The sequence below is a fragment of the Pelodiscus sinensis genome, chromosome 2 (genome assembly GCF_049634645.1).
Source record: "Pelodiscus sinensis isolate JC-2024 chromosome 2, ASM4963464v1, whole genome shotgun sequence".
NCBI lineage: Eukaryota > Metazoa > Chordata > Testudines > Trionychidae > Pelodiscus > Pelodiscus sinensis.
In genome coordinates, this window is record NC_134712.1 from 220844708 (window position 1) to 220857774 (window position 13067).

Consider the following 13067-nt stretch of genomic DNA (forward strand, 5'->3'; position numbering starts at 1 on the left):
AACACCTCCCTTCATTTTGCAATATCCAAATAGGGAAATCCAGCTCTAGTTCATCTAGGGCCTTAAGGGAACATTTCTCTACCCAATCCCCCACTTGGACGTATCTGGGGAATTTTCCGAGCAAAAGCAGGAAATTCCATCACCAACTGAAGGAAGAAAATCTTCATCCTGATATGGAAGATTTCACTATCCTTTAAAGAAACATCATTCGTTCAGACTGTGTCTGCAATGGAGGAAGGTAAAAGCCAGGATCCCATGGATTCTGTGATGTTAACAAATGAGGTCAGTCCAGGATCACAGACATATTCACTTGTGCTGGTGTTGATCAAAGTAACTGTTAATGTACAAACAAAAATATGAACACCAGAATTGCAGACTGACCAGTCAACCGGACACCATGTGAAACTAGAAATCACTACTCAGTCATCAGGACAGACACATACACATAAACACACTCAATACTGTACTAGCACTGTATTCCATTATCTCTAAAGTGATAGATTTAATTTGTCACACTGCCTTTCAGAAAAAATGGCACATACCAACAAATACAGATTTATAGGTTTCCATGATAGTATGCACCATCCTTTAGCTGAAGTGGTGGTTACTTATGCTCAGAGATCCTAGGTTCATTCATTGCAAGTGATGTATTACATGTGGCTACTCTTGTCTAACTACTACATAGCACTCTATTCCCAGAGCTAAGAGTGAAGCCCAGGAATCTTTGTAACCAACAATCCAGTGTTGTTTCAGAAATCTACTATATAATTTAGAAAGTTTGGTTGTGTAGCTGTCTGTGAGTCTGTCTGTTCAAGAACCCTTAAACAGAAAGGCTACGGCTACACTACAGGGTTTTTGTGCAAAAATGGCTGCTTTTGTGCAAAAACCAGCAGAGCATCCACACCTCAAGCATGTTTTTGCACAAAAAAATTTACAGTAAATCAAAAGAACAGAGGGGTTTTTGTGGTGTAGGTATTCCTCTTTCTACGAGGAATAACTCCTTTTTACACAAGAGTTCTTGTGCAAAAAGGTATGTGTGGATGGGCAACAGGGTTTTTTGGTGCAAGAAGCGCCAATCAAAAAAAGCACAGGTGCTCTGGTGGCTATTCTGTGAATAGCAATCAACTTTATTTTGAGAGAGCGTCCATGCAGTCTGGATGCTCTCTTGTGCAAAAGCGCATCACTTTTGCGATGCACTTTTGTAGTACGGACACGCTCTTGTGCAAGAAGTTTTTGCGGAAGATCTCTTCCACAGAAAGCTTCTTGCACAAGAAGCCTGCAGTGTAGACATAGCCTTAGAGCTAGGATCACCAAATTTGGTATGCAGCTTCCTCTTATCATAACTGTCTTAAAGTAAAATAAGGGTTTGGTTGTGCCAGGACAATGGGATGTGCCTGGAATCTGATTATTTTTCATAAACAGAAAGTTAGGGCTCTGCTAGCAGGGACAGTTATACTCTAGAATGACCATAGGGATAGGAAGCCTAGTCTGGGGAGCCGCTGCTAGCTGGGCAGCGCTGCCACTGCTGTCCCAGAGAGTCCTGGGGAGCAGCCACTGGCTGGGCAGCACACTCCCTGCTGCCGTGACTTGCCCCAGGAAGCCCTCCCCAACACACCTCCCAGCCCCCTGCCCTGACTGCTGCATCCTCCACCTCCTGCCCTGAAGGACCTGTACAACACCAGGCAAATCTTCTAGTAGTGGCGCAACCAGTGGCAAAGTATTTTGTCTGTCTCTCTTTAAGAATTGCTCCTTATAGACCATGGCAACATGCTTGCCCACTCCAGTTACAGCTGGAGTTCTTGGGGGTTCAAACTTTGCTGATGATCCATGTTGCAGGGGAAAATACATGTAAGTTAAAGTGAGGACCACAGAATAATTTTATATGATTTTATATCGCAAAATGTTTTTTCTAGAGGTGAATGTGTGTGGTCTAGTAATATCATGTTTATTGGGGGATGTGGGGTGGTTATTGTTAGTGGGAACTATTTTTTTAATAAAAAAAAAGATGGGCACATATTATAGGCTTTATGTGAAATGCTTGAGTGCTGCAGATAGACGATACTGTTTGTGTATCTATGGAGAGGAAGTCCCTGCTTGTGTAAGTTCCCAAAAAGGTTAGAATTTGATTAAATATCTTACCTTATCAGAAAGAAATCCCTATTCTCAAAGATGTAACATTAGCACTTACATCACTGTTAATGAAGTACTGCACCTTCTGCCTATCAAGCCACCTATTAAAATCCAGCCCAGCTCTGCAGTGATTAAAATCTATGCCTTTTTAATGGATGTTTGGTGGCTCTGACATGTGATGAGTTTGGGGCTCAGTTCCAGCTTCCACCTCACAAACTCCCACCACACTTTGGACTAGTTGGCAGATGTGGCTGAGCGACCAAGAATTCCAAGAGATCCGGAGGCAGAATTCCCTCTGTTACCTGGAAGAAGTTCTCCCCACGTTAGTGATGAGGCATGCTGACAAGGCACTATGTGTGTGTTGTCCTGTAGATATGCTTGACAAACCTTCACAAAGCACTCCAATAATTTTAAAGCCAGAGTTCAGTTATACTAATTGGTTGCAATTAAGCAAATTATCTCATTTACATAAAGTGTTGTACATGGAACTGCACAGAACATGGCACCAAAGCCTGCTGGATGGGAGTCAGCCAAGAAAAAGTCCTTCCCCTATAGACTGCTGAGGAAAACACAGGGCTTGCCGCAAGCAGGCACACTGAGCTGTCACAGATTCACAGCTCAGGAATGGCAGAGAATATGAAGTTTTATGGAGGAGTAATGGAGCTGCTCCTGAAGGTTACTGTACTTCCCTGCTTAACTAAGGCTGTGTCTTTACTAGAAACACTGCAGTAGCACAACTGTTGTACCACTATAGTTTAACACACTCACTACAACTATGGAAAGGATTTTCCTACCACTGTAGTTAATCCACTTCCTTGTGAGGCAACAAAAGAACTTTTCCATTGACCTAGCACTATATACACCAGGGCTGCGTCTAGACTGGCAAGTTTTTCCGCAAAAGCAGTTGCTTTTGCGGAAAAACTTGCCAGCTGTCTACACTGGACGCTTGAATTTCCGCAAGAACACTGACTTCCTACTGTCTGAAATCAGTGCTTCTTGCGGAAATGCTATACTGCTCCTGTTCAGGCAAAAACCCTCTTGCGCAAATGCTTTTGTGCAAGAGGGCCAGTGTAGACAATGTGGTATTGTTTTGTGCAAAAAAGCCCCGATCGCAAAAATGGCGATTGGGGCTTTCTTGCGCAAAACTGCTTCTAGATTGGCACGGACGCTTTTCCGCAAAAAGTGCTTTTGCGGAAAAGCATCCATGCCAATCTAGACGCTCTTTTCCGTTAAAAGCATTTGCGGAAAATCATGCCAGTCTAGACGTAGCCCAGGGGTTAGGTTGGCTTGAGGGGGATGGATTGTCCACAAGTCTGAGCGACGAGGCTGGGTCAATCCAATTTTTTAGTGTAGACCTGGCCTAAGGAAGCTGCTTTATCTTTATTTAAATATCCTGCGCTTTAAATGAATATCCTGCGCTTCATTAGCATGATCTCGCTGGCGCGCTAGTTCGAATCCAAAAAAACGAGGAGTAACGTTAGTTTGAACTAAGGGGTTTGGTTCGAACTAACGTGTCCTGGCGTGCACTTCCTGGTTTGAATCAGCTGTGATTCGAACTAGCGTGCCGGCGAGATCATGCTAATGAAGCATGGGATATTTAAATCCCTGCTTCGTTAGCAATTTCGAATGCCTGCATTTGCATCCCTAGTTTAAACTAGGGTGCAAGTGTAGACATACCCATACTGAATTTACTTTTATTTCTTGGGTAACCAATTTGGGTCTGTGTGCTTACTACTTCCAGTCACTTAAAATCTATCTTTCTGGAATAAATAAGTCTGTTTTATATTTTATATAAAATGTATATAAAACAGTGTGGTTTGGTTTAAGTGCTTGTGAAATCTCAGCTCAGTTTATAAAGGCTCATGTATATCCTCTACACATCAAGGGAGGGGGGTTACACTGGGTAATGAATTTACACTGCTTAGGCTTCTGACCAATGCAAGACGGTATACTTCTGGAGTAGGCTGAGAAGCTGGCAGGGAGAGAATTGGCTGGAACCTCTCTATTGTTCGTAAGTGGTTGGAAAAGCATTCATACAGCTCAGCTGAGGAAGAATCAGTATCACTGCCTTCGGATATTTGTGCAAGTGCAGCACCAGTCAGAGGTTTGTAGTTTGGCAACAGTAGCACAGAGTGAGAAGGATATGCCATGTTGGTGGTAAAGAGCTCAGCAGTGCCACAGTCCAGGTTATACCCTGGGAATCCCATCACACAGCTAGGAAAACATTTTGATTTACAATCACTGAAAGACTTTGCTCTAGATTTGTTACCTCTTCTTGCTACCTTAAATGTTTTGGATATATAAACTTCTCTTATCAAAACATTTTGCACACCTACATGCTATTTATTAAAGGAACAGAAGGAAACACTTAGGCTACATCTACACTGCAGGTTTCTTGCACAAGAAGGCTACGTCTACACTACAAGTTTTCTTGGCAAAAAATATGTTAATGAGGGACTCATTTGCATGAGTTGCAATCTCATTTGCATATTTTCTGCCAATATGTTTTTGCACTGGGGTTTTTGTACAAAAACAATCAGTGTGGACATTTTCTTTCTGCGCAAAAACCCCTTTTCCCGCAAGATCCTTATACCCCAAAAAAGGAGGTTTTTGCGCAAAATGTCCACACTGCTTGTTTTTGCACAAAAACCCTAGTGCAAAAATGGATCAGCAAAAGATATGCAAATGAGATCACGACTCATGCAAATAAGTCCCTTATTGGCATATTTTTGCCGCAAAAACTCATAATGTAGACATAGCCAAACTGTTTCGTGCAAGAGTTCTTGTGAAAAAGGTCTTTCTCAAGAGCACGTCCAAACTGCCATGTGCTTTTGTGCAAGTGCCTCCATGGCAGTGTGGACGCTCTCTTGCTCTGATGGCCATTTTAGCCATAGGGGTTTCTTGCACAAGAAACTCCTGTTGCTTGTCCACACTGCCTTCTTGCGCAAGAGCTCTTGAGCAAGAGGGCTTATTCCTCATGGGGAAAAGAATAATTCTTGTGCAAGAAGCCCTCTTTTCTGATGCGGTACTGTAAATTTACTTGTGCAAGAACATGCGTGCAGTGTAGACGCTCCACAAGTTTTTGCACAAGAACACTGTTCTTGCACAAGAAGCCTGCAGTGTAGACATCATAGCCTTAGGGTATGTCTACAATACAGAGGTTTGTCAGAAAAATGGACGTTTTTCTAACAAAACCTGTGTTACATCCACACTGCAATCAAGTTCTTCTGAAAGTAAATCGAAAGAACAGAGGGGGTTTTCCAGCTTTGGTAACCCTCTTGTCATGAGGAAGAAGCCTTTTTCTGAAAGAGCTCTTTTGGAAAACGGCATGTGTGGACAGGGAGGAGGATTTTTCTTCAGAAGAAGAGGCCTCCAGGAACTAACACAGGTGCCCTGGTGGACACTCCATCCAAATTAATCAAGACTCTATAGATCCTGTATCCTGGCCCCTCTTAAAGCTGCAGGCACCCCCCGGGACAAGCCTTGTGGCAGGAAGATGGCCTGAGAGCAGCACCGCACTGTGTGGCTCTCCCTGCCAAAGGCCATGCCATCCATGTCAGAGACTCAAATCCCCCGCAACCCTCCTGGTCCTCTCAGGAAGCAGCCCCAGGAGTCCAAGGACCCATACAGGGGGATCAAGAGGTGCGCACCCTCCTGGTCCAGTGTGGAGATCCTGTTCCTTCTCGAGCTGTGTGGTGAAGAGAACACCTTGCAGGATCTCCGCTCCAAGTGGCAAAATGCCGACATCTATAAGCACATGGCCGAGTCCCTGGCAGAGCATGGACACCCACCCCGGATCTTGGAACATGTCTGGGGTAAGGTGAAAGAGCACCGGCAGGGAGACATCCAGGCCAGAGAGCACAGCTCGTGCTCAGGGGCAGGACGCCACACCTGCCCCTATAACCAGGATCTGGAGGGTGGGGAAACTTCTTCCTCACTTTTCATCATGGCCTCTGGCCTCCAGCCCCCCGATATCACCCAGCCGGAAGTCACAGTGGAGGAGAAGCAGGAGGACCAGGGCCATCTGGAGGAGGAGAAGGAGACAGAGATCATGACCATGTCCCTAGATCCAGTCATCTAGGATGTCCCCCAGGCCTCATTGGACACTGGGGAGGGATCTTCAGGTGAGTGATTTTAGTTTGTCACACACACTGGGAAGTGGAGGCAGGGATACAGGGGGTGGGGGCAAGTGTCGCTTGTGCTGCCCCCTCCCAAAGTGATGCCCATGCCACCTCTCCCTGTCCGCCCAGCCATCCCTGACCCTACTCCAAGCCCCCTCCTGGCCACCACTGTGTTCCACAGACCTACCCAATGAAATTCCCACACCTAAGGTGGCACATCTTGCTGCCCCCCTCCTCCTCCAGGTTATGAGCCCCTCTTCCCCCTCCAGGTTATAAGCCCCCTTCCCTCTGCACACCTTTTTTAATGTTATATAAATACAGACTTTGTTTTGTTGGACACAACATAATTGTTCTTATTGAGAGGTCAGGAAAGGGGTAAAGGGAGGGGTTGTGGTGGGGAAGGGATAGGGAAGCAAGCCAGAGGCCCCTCTTGGGGAGGCCCTGGGGAGAGTTACTGTGGTCCTCTCCCTCAGGGCCTCCCAGATGCGCACACCGGCCTGATGGACCTGGTGGATGGCAGCTATACGCAGCTGCTGGAAGGCTTGCCCCTCATGGCCGGCATCTGTCCCCCACCCAGGGAGGAAGACCTCCCCCTTCCTCTCCACAATGTTGTGGAGGACACAACGTGCTGTGACCACCTTGGGGACCTTGTGCTTCACCATGTTGAAGTGGGTCAGGAGGCACCTGAACTGCATCCAGAGGCAGCCAAAGGCACACTCGGTCTGGATCCAGGCCTGGTTCAGGTGGGCATTAAATTGGTCCCTGCTGGGGTCCAAGTGTCCGGTATATGGCTTCATTAGCCATGGCATGAGGGGGTAGGCCACATCCCCCACAATGCACAGTGGCATCTGCATGTCCCCAGCCTCAATGTCATTGTGCCTGCCTCCAGCTTCCCTTAGAGGCTGGAGTTTCTGAAGATTCAGGCATCATGTGCCCTGTCTGACCACTTGACAAAAATGTCTATGAACTGTCCACAGTGGTCCTCCCTCTTAATATACTGGGCTGCTCAATGTTCTAGTGTTTGATCGGTATGTGAGTCCCATCTATGGCTCCAGTGCAGTTTGGGAACCCCAGGGCAGCAAATCCAGCCACGAACAGGTCCAGGTATCCCAGGTGAATGACCCTCCACAGCATGATTCGAGTTGATGGCCCTTACCACCTGCAGAAGGAGACAAACAAACACACAAAACAGAGAATGAGAAAAGGAGGGCCTGAGCCCTTGGGAGATGCCCATCCCCCTCCCAGCCCTTCTTTCCCCCAAACACCCCAGGGCTGTGTGAGGGTGGGACAGCACAACCCCCTAGGGATGGGGCTTCCTCCACCCCCACTCCACCTCCCACAGCTCCCAACCCCCCTTTCCCAAGGGTCCTCCTTTTCCAGAACTCCTCTCCCCCCATGCAGGAACTGCAGCCCAACTGCCTTACCTCCATGAGGAGGGCCCCGATGATGGACTTCCCCAAGCCAAACTGGCTGCTCACCAACCAGTAGCTGTCTGGGGTGGCGAGCTTCCAGAGGGTGATTGAGACGCGGTACTCCAGGGGGATGGCAGGCTACAGGTGGGTGTTGTGTCTCCAGAGGGTGGGGGCGAGCCAGGCACACAGCTCCAAAAAGGTGGCCTTCCGCATGCAGAAGTTTTGGAGCCACTGCTGGTCATCCCTCCACTCCATGACCAGCTGGTCCCACCAGGCGGAACTGGCGTTGAGCCTCCAGAAATGCCTCTCCACAGTGGATTGTGGTTGCCAGAGTGTAGCTCCCGCATCCAGGGAGAGGGTCCGCAGAATGAGCTCGGGGTCCAGGTCGGTCAGGACCAGGAATGCAGCTAGCACAAAGTGCTGCAAAAACTGCAGCATGGCCATGTGGGGCCATCACCTGCCTAGAGGCAGCTCCAGCTCCATAGCACACAAAGGAAAAAGCTGTGGTGTCCACAAAAGCAGGGCAACCACAGCAGGCACTGCAAGAGCTTTTCTGTCTCTAAGGGTATGTCTAAACTACCCTCCTAGTTCGAACTAGCGGGGTAATGTAGGCATACCGCACTTGCAAATGAAGCCCAGGATTTGAATTTCCCGGGCTTCATTTGCATAAGCGGGGAGCCGCCATTTTTAAAACCCCTGCTGGTTCGAACCCCGTGCAGCGTGGCTACAGGGGGCTCAAATTAGGTAGTTCAGACTAGGAGGTGTACCGGTAGGACTAGGTTCCACGAGGTGTACCGGTAGTTCGGAATAGGAAGCCTAGTCCGAACTACCTAGTTTGAGTCCCGTGTAGCCGCGCTGCACGGGGTTCGAACCAGCGGGGTTTTAAAAATGGCGGCTTCCCGCTTATGCAAATGAAGCCCGGGAAATTCAAATCCCGGGCTTCATTTGCAAGTGCGGTATGCCTACATTACCCCGCTAGTTCGAACTAGTGGGGTAGTGTAGACATACCCTCAGAGAGGTAGCAAGCACACAGCAGCAGCAGAGAAATGGCTGTCCAGGGGGGTCCCTTTAAGTGTGTATGTCTTCAAGACTTCGGCACCAGCACTCGGAATCAACTGGAGACCTAAAGCCCTGGCTGAAGTGGTTCCGGTGGCCTTTTATGTGCGAAAGTGTCCAATCAGTCTGGATGCTCTCTTTGGAAAAAGCGCATCGCGTTTCCAATGCGCTTACATGTGTGGACGCTCTCCTTTGGAAGTTTTTTCAAATCTCTTCCGAAAAAAAGCTTCTTCCGAAAGAAGCCTGCAGTCTAGATGTAGCCTAAGTCGGTGAATTATGCTGCTTTCTTCAGATCAGCCTGAGGAAATTTTCAACTGTGTGTAAGTAAAGTCTAGACTACAGGGTTTTTCCGGGATACCAAAGGTATCCCGGAAAAAATTCCACTGTGTCCAGGGAATGTGTCTGCTCTTTCTCCCATGAGAAAGGAAGGATAGCTCAGTGGTTTGAGCATTGGCTTGATAAACCCCGGGTTGTGAGCTCAGTACTTGAGGAAGCCATTTGGGGCAAAAATTTGTCAGGGATGGTACTTGGTCCAGCAGGGGAGGGAACTTGATGGCCTTTCAAGGTCCCATACAGTTCTAGGAGATAGGCAATCTTCATTTATTTATAAGAAGAAGGGCTCTTCCAAAAGAGGGTTTTTTCCCAGTGTAGATAGGCCAAATATTGGAAAAAGGTACGCAAATTGCGGAGGGCAATTTGTGTACCTTTTTCCGATAAAGCCCCGTAGTGTGGACATAGCCTAGATCTTAAAGTCCTACTCCCTTAAGCCTCTTTAAAATGAAACAACAGCTTCCTAGGTTACTGAAGCTATTCTTCAAACTTTATCTGTCATTCCCTCCCACCTTGTTTATATGCATAGACTGGAAGGCAAAGACAGGTTTTACTGCTTTTTTTTAATCTTTCAATCAATTTTCATCTTTGAATGAATTTGTCTGAATGAGGAAAATATTCTCTCTTCATCTGCTGAAGAGACTATTGCTGTTAGAAACTAGTCTATCACTTCAATAAGTTTTGGTTCCAGGTTCTTACCTGTTAGTGACTTCCATCAATACTGCAGGATGATTTTCTTTAAAATATCATTATCAAACATATATTGCTTGAATGATTCATCTCCATCCCTGAAATTTATTATGGGTAGTATGATTGATGGGTGATTATTAGATGTCCATGACAAGGCAACATTTTCTTCAGCAGTTAGTTAGGTACCTACTTTGAGTTGAAAATATTGGGCAGAAAATGAGTGTTTGATTCATCATCTTTACTGCCTGCAATTTAACTTTGCTCTTGGTATTTCTTTCTTCAATGCATCTTGAAGTTCATTCCAAATTCAACAGCATCAACAATGCAGCAGCAATCTTTCTGCAACGTGTTGAATGCTATTGGAATAGGGTTCAGTATATTCAAAATTTCTTCTACATTTCTCTTTAGTTCAATGTTAATTAGTTTGGCTGTGATAGTTCCATTTATTTTGTCATGAATTTATTTACAATTTCTCATCAGAAGAAGCCACTTCTTAATAAATCGCTCAAAACAGTCAACCATTGAATTCCATTGTACATCTTGGGGGAAAGTTAGTTTGGATTCTCCTACTCTCTTCAGTAAAACTGAAGCAAAGTGAGTGTTATGGAAGTGTTTTGCAGTTTCAGCATCCTTTATTCCTGAAGTTGTACTTAAGTCTTTGGAGAAAAGATACATAAAATAAGCACTGTATCATTATAAGTTTCAGGTTCCCTTCATTATCTTCTCCGTGATTTCTTCTTATCTTTGCTGTATTTGCAGCAGTCTCTGGAACAAAGCGACACACTTGACACTTGAATTTTTGTTCACAGCTTGTTATAGCTTTTACTGCTACTTCTTGTAAGTATTCTACTGTTTACGCATTTCCTGATGTATCAATTGTTTCTCTAAAATAGATAGCCCCATCTCCTGTTCTCATGCCGACTGACAAGGGTTGGGGGGACAAAGAGGGCCAGATCTTTCAAGGGGGCTTGAGGCTCTGGTCAGTGCTGCTGCATCAGTGTTGGTGGCCAGAGCCCCAGTCCCTTTAAATCGCTGCCTAAGCACCACGCAAGGCACTCTAACAGCTCTTAGGGCTGCCCTGGGAGGTGTGGGTACGACACAGCATGCTCCAGGCAGCATTGGGGAGGGCATGCCATTGTCTGACCAGCACTGAGGGCTGGTTGCCCTTGACCCTACCCCTTCCACCCACAGCCCCGCCTCTTCCAGGAGCACAGAGTCACCCCCCCCACCCCCACCCCGCATCATACCCATGGGCCCGGCGTGGTAGTCAGCTACCTTGTCTGTTTTCACTCAAACACATATTACTGTATCATTGTTTACATTGCTCTACCCATCAAGACTCATATTAACAAATTTCCTGACAATGTTTTTTGCATGCTGTTCAATTTCTATCTCATACAGAGTACCAAGCAACCTTCTGGCAATGTATGGTAGGTAGAGTGTAGCCTGGTTGTAACAATTGAACCAGGTCAGTGAAATGCTTTCTCTGAACTAGAAAAAAGGAGAATTTGCTGTGTAAATGAACTGAGTACTGAACTCTGCATCCAGGAAAATATTGCTGGAATCTGCTGGTCCTGATTACAGTTACCTGTGGTTTTAGTGGATAATGAAGGCAGTCTTTTTGTTTGTTTTTTTGTTACAAGTAACTCTCTGTTTCATTGCATCACTGCTAATGGTGGTGGTAGATCACTTTAAAGTTGTACACGTTCAAGTGAAGGACATTCATAATCCCTTATGTCTAAAATCAACTCTGAACAAAAGGGTAAAAAAGGTCAGACTCAGTCAATGTGTATTACTCACTGTACCATTTACAAAAGAAAAAAAATGTAAAAGAAAGATTCCTTCTGCTTTGGCTGTTTATAATACAGTTTATATTATATATTTTTTCTAAATCTTTTTTAAGAGGGAAAATAATTAACAAATCATAGGCATTATCTACATCAGTTTAAGCCCTTATCTCTAGCAACACAGAGAACAGCTTAATTTTTTTTTAAATGTTAACATGCATAAATGTCTAATAAAACTTTAAACAGAAAATATTCACCTGTTTGATGATACAGAAGTCCTGCAATAACAGTAAAAATGCCATTCATCAATACTCACAACAAATATACCAATTACATTTTGAAAAACAAATCCAATTCTTAAATAAGCAACCCACCCAAAACACAAATTTATTACAATAATCTAAATTATCATTTACTAGCATAGTAAGACCTGATAAGCAAGTCCAAGAACGGTGCAGAAATGAATCTTCTAGCCATTGATACACATTGTTCAAACATGTCCACATCATCATCTTCAATATGCTTGTCATTTGATGAACGTTTTTCATTATGTTAATTCATTCTGACAACCAGGTCTTGCATCTTTTTATTGAACTCTTTACATTTGGCATATGTTCCTTTTTTACCCAGAAATACAGGAATTTATTGAAAATATTCCCAAACAGGAGTCAGTGTTATGCCTTACAACTAGGACAAGTTTTTTTCTCAAAATCCCAGGAGCTGAAATCAACACTATACGCTGCACTTTGAAGAACGTTGTGCCTTCTTTGTCTGGTGTCCTGTTTGACACCACTGTTGCTCCTTTTTGGTTTGCACACTCTGCTTCATCTCCCTTGTTACATAATTCCATTCATATTCCAGAAGCACAAAAGAACTAAAAAGAACCTGGGACTTCTGCTTTTATATTACATGTCATTTGCACTACTGCACATGTTATTTGCACTACTGTATTGTATTTGGTTAGCGACTGAGAAACAAAGTAATGAATTTCTGTTTGTATTTTTTTAAATCCCTGTCTGTGTACACATACAAGGAGACAGAGGAAAACTATTTACTTGAAGAATCCAGGAGCAAGGGCTACTAGTTACTGGGCAGGTCAGTGTTTTTCCATGAGCAGGAGAGTCAGTTTCCATGGTAGGTGGAGTCATAAATATTCTTAATTTCAGAGATGTTTCAATCAGAGCACAGAGAGAAAGAGAAGCTATTAAAGAAGTATATATGATTAGACACAGATGGACTCAGTGGATGATCCTGTTGAGAGACATGATGGTGTCTCCAAGAGTCAAGAATCCAGTACTAATACTTGTGATGACTTTGCCAGTTTCTTTCTCCCAATAGCATAGTTTCTAGGTCCCCCATCAGCTCAAACTTTTAATACAATACATGACCAATTGTGCAACATTCATAAAACTTGATCTCAAAAGTCAGATGTGTTTCTGTGATTTTTTTTATATAGAAAAGCAGCTTTTAACTCAAAGTTTTTGATAAAGACTCATGGATTCAGTATATTTATTTTTATTTAAGTGTTTAAGAGATTATAA